This window comes from Triturus cristatus, chromosome 6, assembly GCF_964204655.1.
Source record: "Triturus cristatus chromosome 6, aTriCri1.1, whole genome shotgun sequence".
NCBI lineage: Eukaryota > Metazoa > Chordata > Amphibia > Caudata > Salamandridae > Triturus > Triturus cristatus.
The window spans coordinates 751,429,015-751,438,145 of NC_140589.1; the positions used below are offsets into that span (position 1 = coordinate 751,429,015).

Sequence of the window (9,131 nt, forward strand, 5' to 3'; positions counted from 1 at the left end):
ATTGTAAAATTTAATTATTAAATTTAATTTAAAATGTGAAATGTATATTTAATTTTAGGAGCGGGATGTTGGTTTATAGGGGATAAGGGTGGGAAGTGTTTTAAATTTTTTTATATATTTGTAAATTTTGTAAAATAATTTTCTAGAAATTCTAAATTAAATTTAGATTTTTATAAAAAAATTTAGGAGCGGGATGTTGGTTTATAGGGGATAAGGGTGGGAAGTGTATTAAAAATGTTTATATATTGTTAGAATTTTTTTGAAATTTATTTAGAAATTGTAAATTTAATTTAGAATTTTAGAAATCATTTTAGGAGCGGGATGTTGGTTTATAGGGGATAAGGGTGGGAAGTGTTTTAAAAATGTTTATATATTATTTAATTAAAAAAAAAAAAAAAAATTAAATTGTAATTTAAAATTTGCATTTTAAATAAAATTTTAGGAGCGGGATGTTGGTTTATAGGGGATAAGGGTGGGAAGTTTTTAAAAAATTTGTATATATTATTTAATTAAAAAAAAAAAAATTTAGAAATTGTAAATAAAAATTTGCATTTTAAATAAAATTTTAGGAGCGGGATGTTGGTTTATAGGGGATAAAGGTGGGAAGTGTTTTAAAGATGTTTATATATTATTTAATTTTAAAATAAAAAAAAATTTAGAAATTGTAAATTAAAATTTGCATTTTAAATAAAATTTTAGGAGCGGGATGTTGGTTTATAGGGGATAAGGGTGGGAAGTTTATAAATATTTGTTAATTTTTTATTAAAAATATTTATAAATAGGAAATAAATTTTCGATTTTTACAAATATATTTCGGAGTGGGATGTTGGTTGATAGGGGATAAGGGTGGGAAGTGTTGTAAAAATGTTTATATATCTGTTAATTTTTTAACAAATTAATTTAGAATTTTTTTTTTTTTTTTAGAATGTTACAAATAATTTTAGGAGCGGAATGTTGGGTTATAGGGGATAAGGGTGGGAAGTTAATTTAACATGTTTATATAATGTTACTTTAAAAAATATTAATATTTAGAAAATTTAAATTTATTTTTAAATTTAACTAATCCCATAATTTAATATAGATTTCAGTCAGAGTATTAAATTAATTAAGTTCACTGTCCAGCACTTATTTTAATTTAATATAGAATGGAGTGGGAATAGTAAATTAATTTAGTTCAGTGTCCAGCACCTACCCTAATTTAATATAGGTTGGAGTGAGAATAGTAAATTAATTAAGTTCATTGTCCAGCACTTATCTTAATTAAATATAGAGTGGAGTGGGAATATTAAATTAATTAAGTTCATTGTCCAGCACCTACTGTAATTTAATATAGTTTGGATTGAGAATAGTAAATTAATAAGTTGAGTGTCCAGCACTTATCTCAATTAAATATAGATTGGAGTGGGAATAGTAAATGAATTCAGTTCAGTGTCCAGCACATACTCTAATTAAATATAGGTTGGAGTGAGAATAGTAAATTAATTAAGTTCAGTGTCCAGCACTTATTTTAATTTAATATAGACTGGAGTGGGAATAGTAAATTAATTTAGTTCATTGTCCAGCACCTACTGTAATTTAATATAGTTTGGAGTGAGAATAGTAAATTAATTAAGTTCAGTGTCCAGCACTTATCTTAATTAAATATAGATTGGAGTGGGAATAGTAAATTAATAAAGTTCAGTGTCCAGCCCTTATTTTAATTTAATATAGACTGGAGTGGGAGTAGTAAATTAATTTAGTTCAGTGTCCAGCACCTACCCTAATTTAATATAGGTTGGAGTGAGAATAGTAAATTAATTAAGTTCAGTGTCCAGCACTTATTTTAATTTAATATAGACTGGAGTGGGAATAGTAAATTAATTTAGTTCAGTGTCCAGCACCTACCCTAATTTAATATAGGCTGGAGTGAGAATAGTAAATTAATTAAGTTCAGTGTCCAGCACTTATCTTAATTAAATATAGAGTGGAGTGGGAATAGTAAATTAATTAAGTTCATTGTCCAGCACCTACTGTAATTTAATATAGTTTGGAGTGAGAATAGTAAATTAATTAAGTTCAGTGTCCAGCACTTATCTTAATTAAATATAGATTGGAGTGGGAATAGTAAATGAATTCAGTTCAGTGTCCAGCACATACTCTAATTAAATATAGGTTGGAGTGAGAATAGTAAATTAATTAAGTTCAGTGTCCAGCACTTATTTTAATTTAATATAGACTGGAGTGGGAATAGTAAATTAATTTAGTTCAGTGTCCAGCACCTACCCTAATTTAATATAGGTTGGAGTGAGAATACTAAATTAATTAAGTTCAGTGTCCAGCACTTATCTTAATTAAATATAGAGTGGAGTGGGAATTGTAAATTAATTAAGTTCATTGTCCAGCACCTACTGTAATTTAATATAGGTTGGAGTGAGAATAGTAAATTAATTAAGTTCAGTGTCCAGCACTTATCTTAATTAAATATAGAGTGGAGTGGGAATAGTAAATTAATTTAGTTCAGTGTCCAGCACTTATCTTAATTAAATATAAGTTGGAGTGAGAATAGTAAATTAATTAAGTTCAGTGTCCAGCACTTATCTTAATTAAATATAGATTGGAGTGGGAATAGTAAATTAATAAAGTTCAGTGTCCAGCACTTATTTTAATTTAATATAGACTGGAGTGGGAATAGTAAATTAATTTAGTTCAGTGTCCAGCACCTACCCTAATTTAATATAGGTTGGAGTGAGAATAGTAAATTAATTAAGTTCAGTGTCCAGCACTTATCTTAATTAAATATAGAGTGGAGTGGGAATAGTAAATTAATTTAGTTCATTGTCCAGCACCTACTGTAATTTAATATAGTTTGGAGTGAGAATAGTAAATTAATTAAGTTCAGTGTCCAGCACTTATCTTAATTAAATATAGATTGGAGTGGGAATAGTAAATGAATTCAGTTCAGTGTCCAGCACATACTCTAATTAAATATAGGTTGGAGTGAGAATAGTAAATTAATTAAGTTCAGTGTCCAGCACTTATTTTAATTTAATATAGACTGGAGTGGGAATAGTAAATTAATTTAGTTCAGTGTCCAGCACCTACCCTAATTTAATATAGGTTGGAGTGAGAATACTAAATTAATTAAGTTCAGTGTCCAGCACTTATCTTAATTAAATATAGAGTGGAGTGGGAATTGTAAATTAATTAAGTTCATTGTCCAGCACCTACTGTAATTTAATATAGTTTGGAGTGAGAATAGTAAATTCATTAAGTTCAGTGTCCAGCACTTATCTTAATTAAATATAGATTGGAGTGGGAATAGTAAATGAATTCAGTTCAGTGTCCAGCACATACTCTAATTAAATATAGGTTGGAGTGAGAATAGTAAATTAATTAAGTTCAGTGTCCAGCACTTATTTTAATTTAATATAGACTGGAGTGGGAATAGTAAATTAATTTAGTTCAGTGTCCAGCACCTACCCTAATTTAATATAGGTTGGAGTGAGAATAGTAAATTAATTAAGTTCAGTGTCCAGCACTTATCTTAATTAAATATAGAGTGGAGTGGGAATAGTAAATTAATTAAGTTCATTGTCCAGCACCTACTGTAATTTAATATACTTTGGAGTGAGAATAGTAAATTAATTAAGTTCAGTGTCCAGCACTTATCTTAATTAAATATAGATTGGAGTGGGAATAGTAAATGAATTCAGTTCAGTGTCCAGCACATACTCTAATTAAATATAGGTTGGAGTGAGAATAGTAAATTAATTAAGTTCAGTGTCCAGCACTTATTTTAATTTAATATAGACTGGAGTGGGAATAGTAAATTAATTTAGTTCAGTGTCCAGCACCTACCCTAATTTAATATAGGTTGGAGTGAGAATAGTAAATTAATTAAGTTCAGTGTCCAGCACTTATCTTAATTAAATATAGATTGGAGTGGGAATAGTAAATGAATTCAGTTCAGTGTCCAGCACATACTCTAATTAAATATAGGTTGGAGTGAGAATAGTAAATTAATTAAGTTCAGTGTCCAGCACTTATTTTAATTTAATATAGACTGGAGTGGGAATAGTAAATTAATTTAGTTCAGTGTCCAGCACCTACCCTAATTTAATATAGGTTGGAGTGAGAATACTAAATTAATTAAGTTCAGTGTCCAGCACTTATCTTAATTAAATATAGAGTGGAGTGGGAATTGTAAATTAATTAAGTTCATTGTCCAGCACCTACTGTAATTTAATATAGTTTGGAGTGAGAATAGTAAATTCATTAAGTTCAGTGTCCAGCACTTATCTTAATTAAATATAGATTGGAGTGGGAATAGTAAATGAATTCAGTTCAGTGTCCAGCACATACTCTAATTAAATATAGGTTGGAGTGAGAATAGTAAATTAATTAAGTTCAGTGTCCAGCACTTATTTTAATTTAATATAGACTGGAGTGGGAATAGTAAATTAATTTAGTTCAGTGTCCAGCACCTACCCTAATTTAATATAGGTTGGAGTGAGAATAGTAAATTAATTAAGTTCAGTGTCCAGCACTTATCTTAATTAAATATAGAGTGGAGTGGGAATAGTAAATTAATTAAGTTCATTGTCCAGCACCTACTGTAATTTAATATACTTTGGAGTGAGAATAGTAAATTAATTAAGTTCAGTGTCCAGCACTTATCTTAATTAAATATAGATTGGAGTGGGAATAGTAAATGAATTCAGTTCAGTGTCCAGCACATACTCTAATTAAATATAGGTTGGAGTGAGAATAGTAAATTAATTAAGTTCAGTGTCCAGCACTTATTTTAATTTAATATAGACTGGAGTGGGAATAGTAAATTAATTTAGTTCAGTGTCCAGCACCTACCCTAATTTAATATAGGTTGGAGTGGGAATAGTAAATTAATTTAGTTCAGTGTCCAGCACCTACCCTAATTAAATATAGGTTGGAGTGAGAATAGTAAATTAATTAAGTTCAGTATGTAGTGGGAGTAGTATGTTAATTAAGTTTGGTAAATAGCAAATATTACAATTAATTATAGAGTTGAATAAGAATAGTTAAATTTATTGGATTTAATTGACAAAAAATCTGTAGATTTTAGTTTGGGTTGGATAAAACATAGAAGTTATATCAGAATGCAAATTCCAAATTATTTTTAAATTAAATAGTAGATAGGAAAATAATATTTATTTTATAGTTGTTGGAATGTATATTCATTCGAGAGAAATTTTTGTTTATTATTACGCATATTTTAATAATTACATCATTGCAATAAACATGTCTGATATATACCATACGAACTGTCTAAAGCTATCGACCTATTACCTAGATTGAACTCTGGGTCCTGCCGATTTCATCATACTACCCCCCGTTTTGACGTGTAAATATTTCTTATTGTTGAAACTCGCCTTGAAAATCCCATGTTTGTGCGAAATGCATTGGCTGCGGATCTGGTCTCACTAAATCTTGGAATAAAGGAATTCAAGGAAATACTCAACTACTGTGTGGATTCGAAACACAAAAGTTTATTTTGACATTAATTTACATTTCTTCCAATATGTTGCCTCTCATACTTGTGGATAATTGTTGTCTTGGTGGTCATTTGAGCAGCTGACCATTTGAGGTGGGCAATATTATCGTTACTGATAAAGTGAGAAGTCCAGGCTGAGCATTCACCTAAAACCGTGCTGCTTTAATTTTCAAACTTCCTATGTTTGTTTGGTTCTTTTATTTTGTAACCGCTCGCTGTTGTTTTGGGTTATTTTGGTCGAATCCAGGTCGCGGTTCGGAGCTGTTTCGCGTTTGAGAAGGTAAGAGTTATTTGCTTTATTATTAAATAGTTTTAAGTGTTTTGTGGAAGTAGTTATGTTGTAATAAGTGTGTATTGATTGATGTTTTAGAAGTTAGGGTGTTAGTAGTAGTTTGTATACGGTTTTATAATTAACGTTGTGTTCCGTGTTTGTGGCTTTGTTAGTGTTTTGGTATTTCGGTGTGTTAAAGTTTTATAGTGTTTGAATAACGTTTGTAGTGAGGTTTGTACGTGCGTTTTGTGTGTTTGTGGGTGGGTGGGAATGTTTGTTTCTGTTTTGTAGGTTTTACGGAGAAGATATTTTCGTCGGTTTCAAACACCTTATTTTTTTAAAGGAAGTGTGTATTAGTTGTGTTTACTAATGTTTATTTAACACTTCCTTTATTGTTCGGGTTTCCAGGAGCGGTTATTTACCTTTTTTATATTTTTCTGGATTTTTATGGTTAATGGATAGTCATTTTTTTGATAACTATGGATTTTGAACTCCCTGGATTTATTTGGAAGGAATGTTATTATCCCATTGGAGATACTACACAGGTAAGTTCATTTAAATATTTTTATTGTTGGTGGCGAAACCTTATATATTTAATATTGTTGTTGTGTACTTGGTTTGTTTAATTATGTTGTCTAAATATATGTCCATATAATTCATGTATATATTTTAGACCACATAATTAAATATGTGATATAATAAAGTGGATTATTTATGTTGTGATAGTTGTTTTAGTAGAATTGTGGGTTAATATTTAGAAAAGATTTAGAAGAGAGTTTGAGCTATTATATTTAAGTACTCAAGTCCTCTTGTGGATGGGTATAGCTGTACCTGTTGTTGTAGGTAATTATACATTTGAGTAGTTTGTCTAGACTGTTTTGGTTTTAATTGTAGGACAGATTGTTGCATTCTTAATTCTTGGAAACTTTGTTCCTTTTGTATGGCAATTAGTAGTTTTTGTAGTGTTGGAGTTGTTCTCCCAGTAGAAGTTAGGAATGCATTATGCCAGCCCTCGACGGCGTTGTTAGTTTTGGCTTGTTGGTTGAGTGTACTTACATATACATTCCACCAAGGTATTTGGAACTTGGGCTGACGTCTATGGCCTGATCTGTGCAGTCTCCCCACCCAGGTATCCTCAAAATAATCTAACAGGGGAGATAACTTTACTTCATTTTGTTTGTAGAATGGACTTTCTAATAAAAGATTGTAATGTTCTGCAACATCTGTGGTTGGTACATAAGCTAGGGCTGTTAGAAGTTTTATTTGATGTGCAAAACTTATGTTAGTGGCGTATTCTACACTTATTGAAGATTTTTGTAAATGTCTCCATATACATTGGTTAAGATGGAAGTAACATCCTTGGATAGCTGTATGGGGGTACAGTTTTAGAATGGAATTTATCATGGCTTGCTCAAAGTCTATGATAATTGTTTGAGGGTAAAAATCATTAGATTCTTGTTTTACTTTTCCTAGCATTTCATTATATGTTGTATTTTGTTTGTTAGGTAATAGTGCATAAATTAAAGGTATGGAAGTGTTGTGATATTGACCGTGTATTGTGTAAAGCTGATAGAATGGTTTTGGGCACATTGTAAAGGTGCCATCCATCATCCATGTTTGGCATTGTTGCAGTTTAGTTATATTGTTTGCAGTAGCAAACATTATGATTCTTTTTTCTGGGCTTTTGTTATCAAAAAAAATAAAAGGTTCATTATTGTGGGTGATACTTAATTCTGGTGGAATGATGATCTCTTGAAAAGTTTTAGGGGATGGTATAGTTGTCGTGGTTGCTTTTTTGGTCCTAGCAATAGTTCTTTTTATAGAAGCAATTGATGGTAATTGGCCTCTTGCTTCTTTGGGCACTCTAGGTAATAGTTCTTTTAGGATTACACTTGTAGCAGTTTGTGAACCTGTGCTTAATTCTTTGATATTTTCAAGAGTTGATCTGACTTCTATTTCAGAGAGATTGGGTGGATGGTTATGCTCTCTTGTATATAGTACAGTTGTTTCTCTTGTTGTTGCTCGGCCGTAGCATTTGTTAGAATAATATTTAGTACACTTCCAGTTCACTTTTCGGTCCGTCTGCTTTTCTTGGGTGTATGTGTAACCCATGTAACACAATAGGAATTTTCCTTTCTGCGAAGTTATAAATTGGGCTTCTTCTGTCATCGTGATGTGTTACAATTCTGGAAAAAATGTATATGAAAATATATGCTATAGTACTTTATATCTTTATATGAAATTAGCAAAAAAGCATTTTTTTTATATATACTTACCAAGTCTTTTTTGTTGTATTTGAATGAAGATGTTGTTTGTCGCAAAAATGTTGTTTAGTTGATTTAGTCTCTGAAAGTTAAAGAACATTTATTGTTGTGGTTGGTTTAGTTTTTTAAGTGGGGTGGTATTGCTGTTTGGTATAGACTATATTTTTATTGAAGAAACTTATTTTATTGTTTTACAAATTAACAATTCAAAAAACATTCTCCCACCTTCATCTGTCCCGGAAGTACCACACATTTATCATCAAGACCAATTATTCAGGAGAATGAACAACCTTTCCACCCAGTTCTCTACCCCCCCCTCCCCCACCACATGTCAATGTACCCCCGTCTCCTACCCCTCTTACTATGTGCCCCTCCTGCCTAATAAATAAGATGCAGTAGCCTAACCTCTCACTAAGCAAACAGAGCCTACCCTCATGCCCAGTGGTATAGACTATAGGTGTTAATTTATACAGGTTTTTTACAATTTAAAAAAGAGAACATGGATTTGTTTAGGGATTTAGGATGTTTTGGGGGTTGAGTAGGATTTAATTAATATTTTATAAAGTATTTTGATAGTATACTTACTTTTTAGTGAGTCTTTTCTGGCAATCTTCAATATTTTCTTTAGCTGTTTGGAGTAATATCTGTAGTGGAAACATAAAGAGATGGAATATATAAGTTAGTTATTTATTTGAGTAAAGATAAATTAGTGTTTTAGTTTAATTTGGCAGTTTAGTTAGAAAAGAATATTTACTTACGTTTTTAGAATAGTAATAGGATGTAGGTTTCTTCTGTTTAGTAGAGCTTCTTCTTCATTCAATGCTTTGGTTTAAGGCACCGTGGAACACTTGTTTTAATTGGTTTATATAGTGGTTTCAAATTGTTTCTTGAATGTTATTGGTTGTTTTCTGTATGTGGCCTTTCTATTGGATGGTTTGAATTTTTTTTAGTTAATTTGTTTCCTTTTATGGAAAATGCTAAGTAAGAGTATATTTAGTTTTAAAGGAGGAGAGTTGTAAATTTTTATATATAAAAAGATTGTTTATAATGTGAACTAATTTTATTTAAATGTGTTTGAAATGCCAAT

The 9,131-nt window shown here is 30.4% G+C and overlaps 1 long non-coding RNA gene across 1 annotated transcript; it reads right to left on the reverse strand.

Moving 5' to 3' along the window:
- Positions 1 to 7,550: 7,550 nt before the first annotated feature.
- LOC146817815 (uncharacterized) lies at positions 7,551 to 8,690 on the reverse strand. Its single transcript, XR_014962590.1, has 3 exons — positions 8,630 to 8,690; positions 8,057 to 8,126; positions 7,551 to 7,966 (listed from the first exon to the last, which is right to left on the reverse strand). It is a non-coding gene; the product is annotated as an uncharacterized LOC146817815 (long non-coding RNA).
- Positions 8,691 to 9,131: the final 441 nt, after the last annotated feature.